The sequence below is a fragment of the Drosophila takahashii genome, chromosome 2R (genome assembly GCF_030179915.1).
Source record: "Drosophila takahashii strain IR98-3 E-12201 chromosome 2R, DtakHiC1v2, whole genome shotgun sequence".
Lineage (NCBI taxonomy): Eukaryota > Metazoa > Arthropoda > Insecta > Diptera > Drosophilidae > Drosophila > Drosophila takahashii.
In genome coordinates this window covers 18,426,467-18,442,004 of record NC_091679.1, presented here as the reverse complement: position 1 = coordinate 18,442,004, position 15,538 = coordinate 18,426,467, and the positions used below count along the sequence as shown (strand labels likewise).

General features: G+C 38.7%; 1 protein-coding gene and 2 long non-coding RNA genes across 5 annotated transcripts in view; all 3 read right to left on the bottom strand.

Annotated features, from left to right (window-relative positions):
* Ir41a (Ionotropic receptor 41a) overlaps positions 1-15,538 on the bottom strand; it is a 441,646-nt gene that overhangs the window by 393,152 nt on the left and 32,956 nt on the right. The window lies entirely within an intron of this gene.
* Positions 4,880-6,596, bottom strand: LOC138912688 (uncharacterized). The gene is made up of 4 exons (XR_011418244.1): positions 6,436-6,596; positions 6,306-6,380; positions 6,161-6,251; positions 4,880-5,055 (listed from the first exon to the last, which is right to left on the bottom strand). It is a non-coding gene; the product is annotated as an uncharacterized lncRNA (long non-coding RNA).
* Positions 13,920-14,504, bottom strand: LOC138912805 (uncharacterized). Its single transcript, XR_011418360.1, has 3 exons — positions 14,345-14,504; positions 14,215-14,289; positions 13,920-14,017 (listed from the first exon to the last, which is right to left on the bottom strand). It is a non-coding gene; the product is annotated as an uncharacterized lncRNA (long non-coding RNA).

Genomic DNA, 15,538 nt, shown 5'->3' with positions numbered 1-15,538 from the left:
GTTAAAGTGAACTCAATGACTTGCAAGTGAGTAGAAAACAGGGCTGTGAACCACTCCGAGCCGGAGTGGTTCACTTTTTTTAGAAAACGAACCGAACCATAAACCGGAGCGCCGATTTTTGTCATAATTGAACCGGAACCGAACCGGAACTTTTTTTTTGATATTCGGTTCGGTTTACGAAAAAATATTTTGTTTGTTCGTGTTTTTTTAATCAATATTGGAAAATAAAAATTCGAAAATATTTTGTCTATGCAATGACTGCATCTAACTCAAACAATCTAATAATATATAACTATCATCTTCCAAAACTTTTCGCAGTATGCCCCCTGTTTGTGCTTGACTGGAGAGTTTGGGTTGATACTGAAATATAGTTTATATATTAGGGTACAAATTCAAGGTTTTATTCGCGGATCAAATTCACGGGTGTCGATTCCAAGTTCTTCGTAGTGTGACCAACTCGAACATTTCTCCTTTCACCTAATCTCTCGTCTTTCTCGCCAGAAAACTAGCGATGACAAAACTGCACACCCTTTGCCTTAACTGGTAAACACTTTATAAATCATAAATATTGTAACTTTACTTATAAGTCCTAATGTTGTGGTACATATTTCAATGAAAATGCATAGAAATATATGTTGACCTTATTATTTCATTAAAAAAAAAATTCATTTTTTTGAACCCTGGCTCGAATCCTCCTCCGGCTCATCATTGAACCGGTTCGCAAACCGGAACATTATCTGTCGATTAGGTTTGAACCCCGAACCGAACCCATGCAAAAATAATATGGGTTCACAGCCCTGGTAGAAAATGTGTTATCTGAACCTTTTAAATACCCAGCGGGAAAGTGAGAAGTTGGTTTTTGTGTTCTTGAAATCCTGTTCCTTTTTGCAGGCGGCGGTGTGGGGATAGATAATTTCTGAGCGTTAAATGGGGGTGGGTTTCTGAGTAGCATCAATATCAGGCCATTTATGCGCTGTGTGATTTCTGTGGCACTACGATTATAATATTTTTTAACAAAAAAAATCACCAACTTATAATATTCAAAAATCCTATGATTTACACCAAAACCAAAAGACTTGTTCTCATATTTAGTTTTAATTTTTAGTAATTTTAAAATTCGTCGAAAAAATATTAATAATTGTTAATCAAAAAAATTAAACTATATAACTATTATCATAATGTCTATAATGATATTATTAATTTATTTTACTCAACATTTTTCAAATAATAATAAGAATGAATGTGGGATTCAACAAAATTAAAGAGAAAAGCCACGGTAAGACGATTAAAATATTTGATCACATTTATCAAGGAATTACAGTAATTACAAAGAAAACTATTATTGTTTTTTTACATTTTTAAACATTTTCTGTGAAATAAAATAATTTGATCGTCAGATTGTTAAAATATAAAAATTCGTGTTGGTGGTATTGATAACACGAAAAATGCCTTATATACCTATAATATACGTAACCTTTAATGATTACGGTCCCTGAAAAGTATTGTTTAAACGAAATATTTATTTGGCGCCAAAGTGTGACCCAACTTTACAACGAAATTTACACCAAATTTATCTGCATTTTGTATGGTATTATCAAGAATATAATGCAGGGTCACATCATTTTTAAATTTGTTGGAAAAAGTGAAAAAAAAGTGAAAATAGTTAATTTTAATCTAAAAAACAATAAAAAGGTGAGTGATAAAATAAATGTTGTCTTTTTATAATCTTTATTGAGGCGTTACAAAGGTTAGTATCACAGATATTTTCGCCATTAATAAATATACGCCTCCGGATGCTATCTTCAACACAAAGTCTGCATTTCAGTGACACTTGAAATGTTTTTAATCTTTACCAGTGGTAAATGGTGTGAGGTGTTCATTAAATGGTTGTATAAATAGTAATTCAGTACTAACTTAGTTGTTTAACTTAATCAAAATATTACATTTATTTCAGCCAGGCCGACTGAGACTTCTTGGGACCAGAAGTGTTGCGCCTGCGTTTGTCATATTTTATTTTTTCTTCTCATAGTGTTTGCGCACTTTGCGCTTTTATAATGAAATATGTTAAATAGTGTAAGGCGGGAGCGGGAGCGCAATAAAGCTTTAATCGCGCTCGCGAATTCGCCCCGTCTCTCGCCCCTTTCGTTAAGTTAGGCTTAAGCGTTTATATATTGAAATTAAAGAGTCAGTTGTTATATGAATCTCATTGCGCAAACTCCCTTTCGTCGTCGCCAAAATAAAATATCAAATTTCCCTGCAATCACAAGTTTTTGCGTTGTAATACAAAATAGTATTAAATTTTCATGGTGACCCCGACGTGATTAGCAGTGGAACTCGAGTTGTTATTTTTTTTTGTGAAACAAACAAATTAATCAAATAAATCGCGCCGGTCCCTTTTTTAAACATTAAAGTGATTTGTTGCTGCCGATTTAATTCGTCGTTGCTGCCGCCAAATAAAATTGTTGGAAGTTTGGAAGCTGCAGTTTCTTCGATTTCCATTGCCGCTGCTGTTCTCAATCGCCGTTAGCTGTGTAGTTGTTGTTGCCGCTGCTTGTCGCCTGTTGCTGCCGATTTACTTCGTGGTTGCTGCCGCCAATTTAATTTCTGGGCCAGTAAATTGTTGTTGCCGATGAAATTCGTCAGTTGCTGCCTACTGAAATACGCCTTTGCTACGGCTGGAAAATTTTGGCCGCTGCAGTTCTCAACCGCCGTTATCGCCAAATTCACCGCTGTAATCCCCGACGCACAGGAAGAAAGGCATATGGATTCGAAGAGGGAAGTTACCGACGGATGTGAATCGTCCCACCAGGTATAGAGTGCTAAAAGTTGAAAGTTAATCTGTGGCGTTTTGTAAATTGTGTTTTTAGCCCATCTTTCATCTTTTTGCATTCGTGTGAAAAATTCGGTAAATAGCGAGCATTCTAACCAAGAAATAAATAAAACTTGCATGCACTAACGATTACACAGGTCAACAAAATGGACTTTATTAAAAGGTGCAGGCCTATTGGCATTAAAACATGTTAATATAGACGTATATAAGCATATCTGCATACTTAGTTTTCGCGTTTAACGGGTGGTATTTGGGCAATCGCGGTTTGAAAAAAATAGCAACATTTATGTTTTTGATTTAAGATATCTTCGAGGGTTTGTGCTCAGTTGTAATAATACCTATGCCAAAAAATTGCTTAGATGCCCTTCTACATTATTGTACTTAAGGTTCCATCATAATTTGAGTCAATCACAGCCTATGAGCCATTGAAGTAATTTGTTCACCTCTATTCCCAACCAACTTGATGCGGTGAACACGCTTAAAAAAATACAAGGAAAAATATATGCCCTAAAATATTTTACATGCATTTTTAGAGGCGTCTTTCACCGAATTTTTAAGACAAATAAGACCATTGTACGTCGAAGGATGGAATTTATAGAATTTTTTCCGTAAGAACTTAAAAAGTAACAACTATTTTAAAATCCCATTTTACATAAATATCTGACACATTCGTAAAAATGTGCCTTTCAATTTGGTTAGCAGTAGGCGCCGAACATAGACAAATTATATTTTTAAGGGGTTAATATGCCTTAAAAAAAATCCCCACCACAATTTTAAGGCGACGCCACTGTTATCTTTAAAAAGCCTACTGTGTAAAATCACGACAAACTCGTTACGTAAAATACTTGTTACTTTTCCCATTCTTACGGAAAAAATTCTATAAATTCCATTATTCGAAGTACAATAGTGGGATTTATCTCAAAAATTCGGGAAAAGACGCCTCTAGATGCATGTAAAATATTTTAGGGCACATATTTTTCCTTGTATTTTTTTAAGCCTGTTCACCGCATCAAGTTGGTTGGGAATAGAGGTGAACAAATTACTTCAATGGCTCATAGGCTTTTATTAACTCAAATAATGATGGAACCTTAAATGCAATTATGTAGAAGGGCATCTAAGCAATTTTTTGGCATAGGTTTTATTACAACTGAGCACAGACCCTCGAAGATATCTTAAATGAAAATATAAAATGTTGCTACTTTTTTCAAACCGCGATTGCACAAATACCACCCGTTAAACTCGAAAACTAAGTATGCAGATATGCTTATATCCGTCTATATTAACACAATTTAATGCCCATAGGGCTGCACCAAAAACACTGTTGGCCTGTGTTATAATTCTGATAATTCCCTACAAATATACATATTTCGAATTATAAATACATAAGTGAATCGCTTTGGACCAAAATCAAATAAATATTTGTCGGCATCCTGGTTGTTCAAAGAATAAAATTCCCCCATTTCTCGTCGTAGTGAACACCAATTATAGCTTTGCAAAAATTAAAAGGGTAAAAGTTGGGAAGTGTGAAAATTTCTAATTCGAGAATTAAATTCGCGGCAAATTTTCGGCGCATTTTCCTCAAATTTCCCTCGCTTTTCGCCATTTCCCGCGCTTTTAGGCGTCAGGTTAATATATTCGTTGCCCTTAGTTATCGGTCAGTGCATCCCCTGTAGTTCGCCGGGACTGGTCCCGAACTAGCGAAATCGCCATACACCGGGGGCTTGGGACTAACTCCCGTTCATACCACCCGCAATGTAAATTTCTATCCACTTTTACCACGGCATGTCCTAGGCGGTGGTCATATGGCGAAGTTCTGCATTTCCTTTCGCCACAAAAGGGACCGATAGGTGGTCCCATATTATACCCCTTTTCGCCACAAAAGGGGCCACCTATCGGACCATCTATCGGACCACCTATCGGTCCCTTTTGTGGCGAAAAGGGGTATGAAATGGGGTTGGTGTTTTCAATACCAAAAAAGCTGAATGCTACGAAACTTCCCAAGAAAAAATACTTTTTGTTAAATTAATTTATTGTATTATAAGTAGACAATTTTTCTATTTTTTTAATTTATATTTATTGAACAAATTCCTCTGCTGACACGTTTTTGTTGAGTGCCTCATTGTTGTTATTATTTGATTTGGATTTCTTTTTAAAAAATCGTTTCTTTTGCAATTGAATTGCCTTGGGAATCAATATTTCTGCATTACCAGATTCTGAAACAATATCTAAAAAAAATAAGATTTTAGTGTTTTAAAATAAAATGATAACAGAAACTAACTTCGGCAAGCCAAAGTTTTAATACCCTTGCAGCTTTCAGGAATAAAATTGTGACTAGAAAAGCATAAATATAAAATAAGAATAACCAACAGTTAAATGCAGACTTATTTCACGCTTTTGAAACTTGAACCGACAGACAGACGGACATGGTTAAATGGATTTACTTTATAGGTTTGAAAAGGTCTCCTTTACTGCGTAACAAACTTCTGGACTAAATTATAATTCCCTCTGCATGGGTTTAAATATATATTTTTAGATTTTGTTATACAAGCCTGTTTACATCAAACCATGTTTTAAGATTTTGTTATACAAGCCTGTTTACATCAAACCATGTTTTAAAAGTGAAAAGCAGAAAAAGACAGAAAGAAATAGGATTAAAGACAGATGGCATTCTAAGTAAATAGATTGAAATTGAATCAAGAAACTAAGTGTATTATAAAAAATACAGTTATAAAAACAAGAGAGAACGCTATAGTCGGGTTGGTGTCCCGACTATCTAATACCCGTCACTCAGCTAAAGGGAGTGCGAACGCTGTACTCGGGTTGGTGTCCCGACTAATAATCGTAGCTCAGCTAAAGAAGTGCGAGGGAGATAGATATATGTAGATATTTTGATTGCGTATAACTTTTTAATGAATGGTCCGATTTGAAAAATGTCTTCTACATTTCGATAGGTATAAATATACACAACAAAATTGCATTTATACTTCTCGGAAATCTTTAAAGATGTGGGCGCAGGACCCATTTTCAAATCGTTAGTGGGCGATTGTGGGCGTTAGAGGGGGCGTGGCGCTCGGCTGAAATAAACTTGCGCTGCGTAGGAAGCCAAAGAATATGTGTGGGAAATCTCAACCTTCTAGCTTTTGTAGTTTCTGAGATCTCAGCGTTCATACAGACGGACAGACGGACATTGCTAGATCGACTCGGCTAGTGACCCTGATCAAGAATATATATACTTTATGGGGTCGGAAACGCTTCCTTCTAGCTGTTACATACTTTTGCACGAATCTAATATACCCTTTTACTCTACGAGTAACGGGTATAATAACCTACCTTGAAGTGCACCATAGAAATGTGTAAAGGAGTTTAAGGCTTTTTTTCCAGAAAGGCCTTTAACATTAAACAACGATCTCATGGCTTTAATCTAAAAAGGAAGAAAATTTCACTAAAATATTTATATCAAAGAAAAAAGACTTACGTAGGAGTCCTTTGCACCACTATTTCTCCTTCTCCTCTTTAACAAATCGACGAATGTGCCTGTTGCTGTTCATGGCTGAATATCACGCATTATTAGGTATTTCACTTGCACAACTCATGGTGTTACTCACCTGTTGACGACACTTCAGATCACAACAAAATATAACACTTTAAATGTACAATAAGACAAATTAAATACAATGTTTACAAAATTTGGCGCAAACGTTGGGTTAGTGATGGTAGCGGGGTTGGGTAGTTATGGCAATCCGTTACGATTAATATTGCGACTACCGATATCGTATAATCGATGGCAATAAAAACATTCGCTAATATTATTTTTGTTTAGTTCTATGTATATAAAATTAGGTACTTATATATTTAATTTATATATCTAAGCACCAATAAAATCCGCTTGTTATGGAAGGAAAGAAAACGTTTTGCTACTGAACCACCGCTATTGTTAAAAATATTGCTGCAGCTAAATTGCTCATTATTAAATATAAATAATATAAAAAGAAATAAAATTCTATCATTTAATATTTTTTTTTATCTCATTATTAAGTTTTTATTTTATTATTTTTACTTTTTTTAAATTTGTTTTTTATATAAACAAAATAAAGTTGTATTCGTTATTAAAATCATCATATACTTGTCAAAAATTTCATTTTACAATTTTTTTAACTCATATAGAAGTGTTCACATAGAAGTGTTCACTCTCCGATAACTCTTTTGCTCTTGTAAAAAATACACACGCCACCTATTGACCCTTAAGGGACCACTGGGTGGTCGATCCCTTTTCTACCCCGAAAGTGCCACCGGCCCCCTTGAGAACTACAGGGTCATTCTCCGTTAGCATTGCGTTGAGCACCGCCACCCGTACACATACACACACACGCACAGACAGCGCAGCCCGTTCTTTCGAGTTCTCTTTCGTCGTTTTCGTTTTCGATCGCTGGAACGGTGCAAGCGTTGCCGTTCCCTAAACGCTTGTTCGTTTTTTGGTGTTTGAGCTTGGCGTGTGCTCCCCTACACGACGTGCGCTCGGCATATTATAATTATTGAATTATTATAATAAATTAGGATTCCTTAAATTAATTCCGCAATTCATTTAAATACCTCCCCTACACTGCTTGCGTTCAGCTTATTCCTCTCGTTGCTTATTATTTTTAAATTTAATAAATTTAAAAACAAATTTTTGTATACATTTACATAAATACAATTTAAAATAAAAAAAAAAACTAAAAATAAATTAAATTATAAACTCTTCGATACCAAAAAAAAAAAAAAAAAATGGTGCCAAAATCAGAAAGTAACAACAAGGACATCGAAGGGTTGAAAAACCAACGAGATGGATATATGAAGAGTATAGAGCGAACGCAAAAATATTTAAAGGAGGGTCGATACTCCTTAAATACGGTTGAGTTAGAATGTCGATTAGAAATCCTAAATACGCACATTGAAAATGCTTCGCTTATACAGAATAAAATTGAAGCGAAAGATGGAGATGATGAGTACCGCGAAGAGTTAGAAGAGACTGCGATAATAGCAAAATCGTTGCTAATTTCCCTAATCGCGGAAACAAAGCTTAAGAGCGTTGACAATTCCGCTCCGCCGGCAACGCGCACACCCCAATGCCGTTTGCCGTGCGTCGCTCTTCCAACCTTTAGCGGAAAACATTCCGAATTTAAAAATTTTATAAGCCTTTTCGAAACTTTTGTTGACAAAGATGACACGCTGCACGATATCGAAAAATTTAACCATCTAATATCGTGTTTGGCTGGAGACGCGCTAGGAACAGTCAGGGCATTCCAAGTTACAGCGAATAATTACCCAAAAGCCTAAGGCGGGTGTACGATAATGATTGTTTAATTTTATTTGACAATATATCGACACTGTTTAATCTGCCAAAGATTTCCCAGCCATCAGCTACAGCCTTGAGAAACCTGATCGACACAGTCACAGCGCTATACGATTCTCTTTTGTCCATTGGGGATGACAAACGTATTACGAATGCCATCCTCATCCATCTAGTAATGGGCAAAGTCGATGCAGGAACTAAAAGAAAATGGGAAGAACAGTTAGATTATACTTCGCTTCCTCTTTGGAGCGAGTGTGAGTCGGCCCTGAACAAGCGCAATCAGCATATGTTTGCCGAAGAAGCGTGTAAGCCAAAAATTGTTCAGCAGAGCCAGGCTTATCCTAAGAAGAATGGAAATAGGAGTTTTTCGTTTGTTGCTGCCATAGACGACCCCGAAGTATGTGTGTTTTGCAACTCAGCAGAACATCAAGTAGAAAGTTGCACTGCTTTTGCTCCGGAAGGGCCACACGGTAAAAAGGTGCAAATCGAAAAGATGCAGGGTGTGTAAGTCCTCACACCACACATTGCTGCACATTTACTCGCCAACAAATCTCGCGTTGCCACCTCCTCCTCAGCCCACGCTCTTGCAGAATACTCCATCCACTTCGCATGTTATGCATGCGACTGCATCGGATAAAGTTATTCTTGCCACAGCCATCGTGAGCGTCCAAACAAAAAGTGGCGAATTAGTTTTGGCTCGAGCGTTGCTCGATTCTGGTTCACAAGTAAATTTTGTGACCGATGAGCTCGCTCAGAGACTTCAGATTAAGAGAGAGGACGTGTGTTTGAGCTTGCGGGGCATTGGTGGAACTAATGCTCAAGCAACCAAGAAAATTCACACGATAGTTAAGTCGCGAGTGGGTAGCAGTCAATTTTCGTCCGAATTTTACATACTAAAAAATATTTCTGGTTATCATCCGGATCAAACGGTGAACACCAGCGGCTGGAGGGTGCCTGAAAATATTCAATTGGCAGATCCATTCTTCTTCAAGCCCCAAAAAATAGATATGCTTATAGGCGCAGACTCGTTCTTTGAACTATTGTCAGTCGGCCAGATAAAGCAAGGGCCTGAGTTTCCCATTTTGCAAAAAACAGTTCTCGGCTGGATAGTGTCAGGGAGATGTGCCTCAGAAAAAATAAGAAATACGGAAAAGTTGGTACATCTCAGCTGCCAGGAAGAAGTGTTGGAGTCAATCGACACAACCCTGCAGAAATTTTGGTCTGTGGAGGACTTGCCGCCCAAGGCCAAGGTCCATACTCCTGAGCAGCAACTTTGTGAGCAACACTTTGAGAAAAACACTCAAAGATTGTCGTCCGGGAGATTTTCGGTTCGTCTGCCGTTCAAATCTGACCCAAACACTCTTGGTTGATCATATGAAGTTGCGAAACGTAGATTTGTCGCTTGAAAGAAGATTATCCAAAGATCCTTCTTTTAAAAAGATGTATCTGGAATTCATGGAAGAATATGAAGCGATGGGCCATATGTCTTCTACGAACAATAAAATCCCAGACAGTCCTCACTATTTCATTCCGCTCCAATGCGTGCTGCGACCTCGAAGCACCTCGACAAAGTTGAGAGTGGTATGAATGACATCTTGATGGTTGGCACCACCATTCATGAGGAGCTGTATTGGACCCTGCTTCGGTTCAGACTGCACAAGTTTGCGCTTGCAGCAGACGTAAAAAAGATGTGTCGTCAAGTAATGGTTGACGAAGCTGACCGAAACTTTCAGCTCATAGTGTGGAGACGAGATCCATCTGAGTCTCTAAAAATCTTCAAGCTGAACACCGTGACTTATGGTACTTCGCCAGCCCCCTATCTGGCGATTCGGTGTTTAAATCGGCTTGGAGAGATCGCTAAGCCTTCGAGACGAAGTTTCTCAGGTATTGCAAGAGGCAGGATTTGAATTGGCAAAGTGGTTTTCTAACTGCCCAGAGTTATCCGCATCTGAAAGCGCTGTCATGCCGCTAACGGCAGACTCAGACGTAACTAAGACCCTTGGCGTGGTTTGGTTGCCGGGTAAAGATTACTTTCAATTTCGGTTGGATGACTCTTTCCTGGATCTTCGTGCGACAAAACGAAACATACTGTCGGTGACTGCCCGACTTTTCGATCCGCTTGGCTTGTTGTGCCCTCTAGTGACTAGGGCAAAAATGTTGTCGCTGCCGATGCAACTGCAGACATCTTGGGAAGCTTTTAAGGGAACGCTGTTGCAACTGTCCAAGATCGAGGTATCGCGATTCGTTCATACAGACGCCAAAGTCCCGGCAGAAATACATGGTTTCGCTGACGCTTCCATGCGAGCATATGTTCGCACTAGTACCGCTGAAGGTTTAAAAGTATCGTTGTCGGTTTTCGTCTCAAACCGAGTTGCAGAGATCCAAGAGTGGTCGGAAAAAGCAATTTGGCGACATGTCCCCACGAAAGTAAACCCAGCGGACATCGTGTCACGGGGATGTGACGTTGAGGAACTCACAGCTTCCATTTGGTTCGCTGGGCCGTCGTTTTTGCTCGATGCAGAAAAAGATTGGCCTGTGAATCGACACTTCGAAGTACCTGCTGATGTCGTGTCGATGGAATTACGCAAATCAGCTTTGGCGCTTGTGGTTATCCCTGAGCCTAATTGTGTGCTTCAGAAAATAGAATCCTTTTCGTCGCACATAAGGCTTCTAAGGGTTTTCGTGTGGGTCTTTCGGAAAAATAAACCGGTTGCAACGAATATTCAAAAACTAAGCCCTTTTCTCCACGAGAAAAAACTAGATTGGTGTTCCTCGACATTGCTGCGAGTTGGGGGTCGGTTATTGAATGCTCCTATCCCGTACGAAGCCAAATTCCCGTTGTTGTTGTCGAAAGGCTCACAGTTTGTTAAAGCCTACGTGTCCTACCTGCACGTCACAAATTGTCATGTGGGCCCTCGAGCTCTTGTAAGTCTGTTGCGAGAAAAGATATGGTTGGTTAATGCGCAGGAAGTTTGCCGCAGAACAGTTCGGTCTTGCATTCGTTGCTTTTGGTGCAAGCCTCAACTTTTGACGCAAATCATGGGGAACTTGCCATCAGACAGACTTCGAGCTCTCCGCCCCTTTAATATCTGTGGTGTTGATTTTTGTGGCCCATTTAACACAACGTATCGTACCCGTGGTAAGCCGCCGTACAAATCATACGTGGCATTGTTTGTATGTTTTGCGTCCAAAGCGGTACACTTAGAGTTAGTGTCCGACCTCACCACTGATGCGTTTTTGTTGTCATTCCAAAGGTTCGTGAGTCGACGCGGGATTCCGGAGAAGGTGTGGTGCGACAACGCGACGAACTTCGTCGGAGCCGATCGCCACATGAGAGAGTTCCGGGCCCGTCTGGAGGAGCAGGGGGGCGGTATCGCAACATTCGCATCAAGAAGAGGATGCGAGTTTGCGTTCATACCGCCCAGAGCACCTCACTTCGGCGGACTTTGGGAGGCAGGTGTGAAGTCTGCAAAGCACCTGTTCCTTCGGACGGTCGGCGAAGACATCCTGACCGCGGAGGAGCTCGGAACTCTCCTCACCAGCGTGGAGGCCGTTCTCAACTCCAGGCCCCTCGGAGCGATCAGCACGGATCCCAACGACGGCGAAGCACTAAGCCCAGGCCATCTCCTGATCGGCGGGCCCCTACTAGCTCCATCCTCAGCAGCGCTCCCGGACCAAGTCAGCCCAACCTGCTTGCGACGATGGCGCAGTATCTCGTGTCTCAGGCACAGGTTTTGGCAGCGATGGTCCCGGGAGTACGTCTCGAGCCTCCAGGCGAAAAGCAAGTGGCACCAGGAGGTTTCAAACGTCGCCGTGGGAGCTCTCGTCGTCGTCGCCGAGGACAATCTTCCGCCGCAGCAGTGGATGATCGGTCGGATCGTGGCGGTGCACGTCGGCGCTGACGGCAAGGTCCGAGTGGCGGACGTCAAAACAAAGGATACGACGTATCGGCGAGCGGTCCATAGGCTGGCGGTGCTGCCTGTGGCGTGCTGAAGACGTTGGTCCTTCAGAGGGGGCGGTGTTTGCGCACTTTGCGCTTTTATAATGAAATATGTTGAATAGTGTAAGGCGGGAGCGGGAGCGCAATAAAGCTTTAATCGCGCTCGCGAATTCGCCCCGTCTCTCGCCCCTTTCGTTAAGTTAGGCTTAAGCGTTTATATATTGAAATTAAAGAGTCAGTTGTTATATGAATCTCATTGCGCAAACTCCCTTTCGTCGTCGCCAAAATAAAATATCAAATTTCCCTGCAATCACAAGTTTTCGCGTTGTAATACAAAATAGTATTAAATTTTCACATAGTTTTTGATATAGATACCCGACATAAAACAACTGAACAGAGGGTAAATGATCGGCCATGGCAAACCAGGCATAATTTCTGGAAAGATCCTTTAATTTTGTGCGGAGACCTAATAATGGTAGTTACTCTTATTAAAATTTCTGGTCTTACATTCATATCTAAATTATTTTTGATATTTTCAGAAGACAGACAAGAAATGGATATCTAAGAACTGCATTCGGCCAAGCAAAACCCGCGAATGCTTCAGGCATTAAAAATTTTTAGTTCCAATGCTTCGATTGTAAATATTATTAATAAATACACAAACAAATATTACAAAAAACATGATTTTTATTGTGGAAAATCAGATACTGCAAAGCAGTGCAAAACCAAAACTGAGAGGCAAGAGAGGCAAAAGCAGATATTGCAAGCGGAGGAAAACCATAACTGGGTAGGTGTGGAAAATCTATAATGCGGGAAGTCGAAAAACCAGTGGATTTTGTCCTGCATTCTTCTGCCAGAGATCCAGATAGAAACCTCATTTCCCCCTTACTTTTTGTGTCACCCCCGTGTATTTTGAAACCAGAGATGGAAGAAATGTAAGGGGTGAATGAGGTTTTGTCCCATCCGCTTGTATGGAGAAACCTCTTGAAAATAGGCTATTTTCCAGAGGAATTTTCCCGGTGGGATAGCAGTAATTTTAAAAGTATGCGTAACACAAACACATGCATGTTCACTTTATATTTGCCGGAGGCAACTGTATCACTGTGTATGACCTTTATTTTTTTTTTTAGTTTTTTATTATATTTGTGCAGACAGATGGCATTCTAAGTAAATAGATTGAAATTGAATCAAGAAACTAAGTGTATTATAAAAAATACAGTTATAAAAACAAGAGAGAACGCTATAGTCGGGTTGGTGTCCCGACTATCTAATACCCGTCACTCAGCTAAAGGGAGTGCGAACGCTGTACTCGGGTTGGTGTCCCGACTAATAATCGTAGCTCAGCTAAAGAAGTGCGAGGGAGATAGATATATGTAGATATTTTGATTGCGTATAACTTTTTAATGAATGGTCCGATTTGAAAAATGTCTTCTACATTTCGATAGGTATAAATATACACAACAAAATTGCATTTATACTTCTCGGAAATCTTTAAAGATGTGGGCGCAGGACCCATTTTCAAATCGTTAGTGGGCGATTGTGGGCGTTAGAGGGGGCGTGGCGCTCGGCTGAAATAAACTTGCGCTGCGTAGGAAGCCAAAGAATATGTGTGGGAAATCTCAACCTTCTAGCTTTTGTAGTTTCTGAGATCTCAGCGTTCATACAGACGGACAGACGGACATGGCTAGATCGACTCGGCTAGTGACCCTGATCAAGAATATATATACTTTATGGGGTCGGAAACGCTTCCTTCTAGCTGTTACATACTTTTGCACGAATCTAATATACCCTTTTACTCTACGAGTAACGGGTATAATAACCTACCTTGAAGTGCACCATAGAAATGTGTAAAGGAGTTTAAGGCTTTTTTTCCAGAAAGGCCTTTAACATTAAACAACGATCTCATGGCTTTAATCTAAAAAGGATTAAAATAACTAATAACTAAATATATATAATAAATATATAACTAAAATATTCTATAATATATGATATTATTATATATTATATATATATATATTATTATATATATATTATATATATATTATATTATATGTATATATATTATATATTATATTATATGATATTATATAATATCAAAGAAAAAAGACTTACGTAGGAGTCCTTTGCACCACTATTTCTCCTTCTCCTCTTTAACAAATCGACGAATGTGCCTGTTGCTGTTCATGGCTGAATATCACACATTATTAGGTATTTCACTTGCACAACTCATGGTGTTACTCACCTGTTGACGACACTTCAGATCACAACAAAATATAACACTTTAAATGTACAATAAGACAAATTAAATACAATGTTTACAAAATTTGGCGCAAACGTTGGGTTAGTGATGGTAGCGGGGTTGGGTAGTTATGGCAATCCGTTACGATTAATATTGCGACTACCGATATCGTATAATCGATGGCAATAAAAACATTCGCTAATATTATTTTTGTTTAGTTATATGTATATAAAATTAGGTACTTATATATTTATTTTATATATCTAAGCACCAATAAAATCCGCTTGTTATGGAAGGAAAGAAAACGTTTTGCTACTGAACCACCGCTATTGTTAAAAATATTGCTGCAGCTAAATTGCTCATTATTAAATATAAATAATATAAAAAGAAATAAAATTCTATCATTTAATATTTTTTTTTATCTCATTATTAAGTTTTTATTTTATTATTTTTACTTTTTTTAAATTTGTTTTTTATATAAACAAAATAAAGTTGTATTCGTTATTAAAATCATTATATACTTGTCAAAAATTTCATTTTACAATTTTTTTAACTCATATAGAAGTGTTCACATAGAAGTGTTCACTCTCCGATAACTCTTTTGCTCTTGTAAAAAATACACACGCCACCTATTGACCCTTAAGGGACCACTGGGTGGTCGATCCCTTTTCTACCCCGAAAGTGCCACCGGCCCCCTTGAGAACTACAGGGTCATTCTCCGTTAGCATTGCGTTGAGCACCGCCACCCGTACACATACACACACACGCACAGACAGCGCAGCCCGTTCTTTCGAGTTCTCTTTCGTCGTTTTCGTTTTCGATCGCTGGAACGGTGCAAGCGTTGCCGTTCCCTAAACGCTTGTTCGTTTTTTGGTGTTTGAGCTTGGCGTGTGCTCCCCTACACGACGTGCGCTCGGCATATTATAATTATTGAATTATTATAATAAATTAGGATTCCTTAAATTAATTCCGCAATTCATTTAAATACCTCCCCTACACTGCTTGCGTTCAGCTTATTCCTCTCGTTGCTTATTATTTTTAAATTTAATAAATTTAAAAACAAATTTTTGTATACATTTACATAAATACAATTTAAAAAAAAAAAAAAAACTAAAAATAAATTAAATTATAAACTCTTCGATACCAAAAAAAAAAAAAAAAAATGGTGCCAAAATCAGAAAGTAACAACAAGGACAT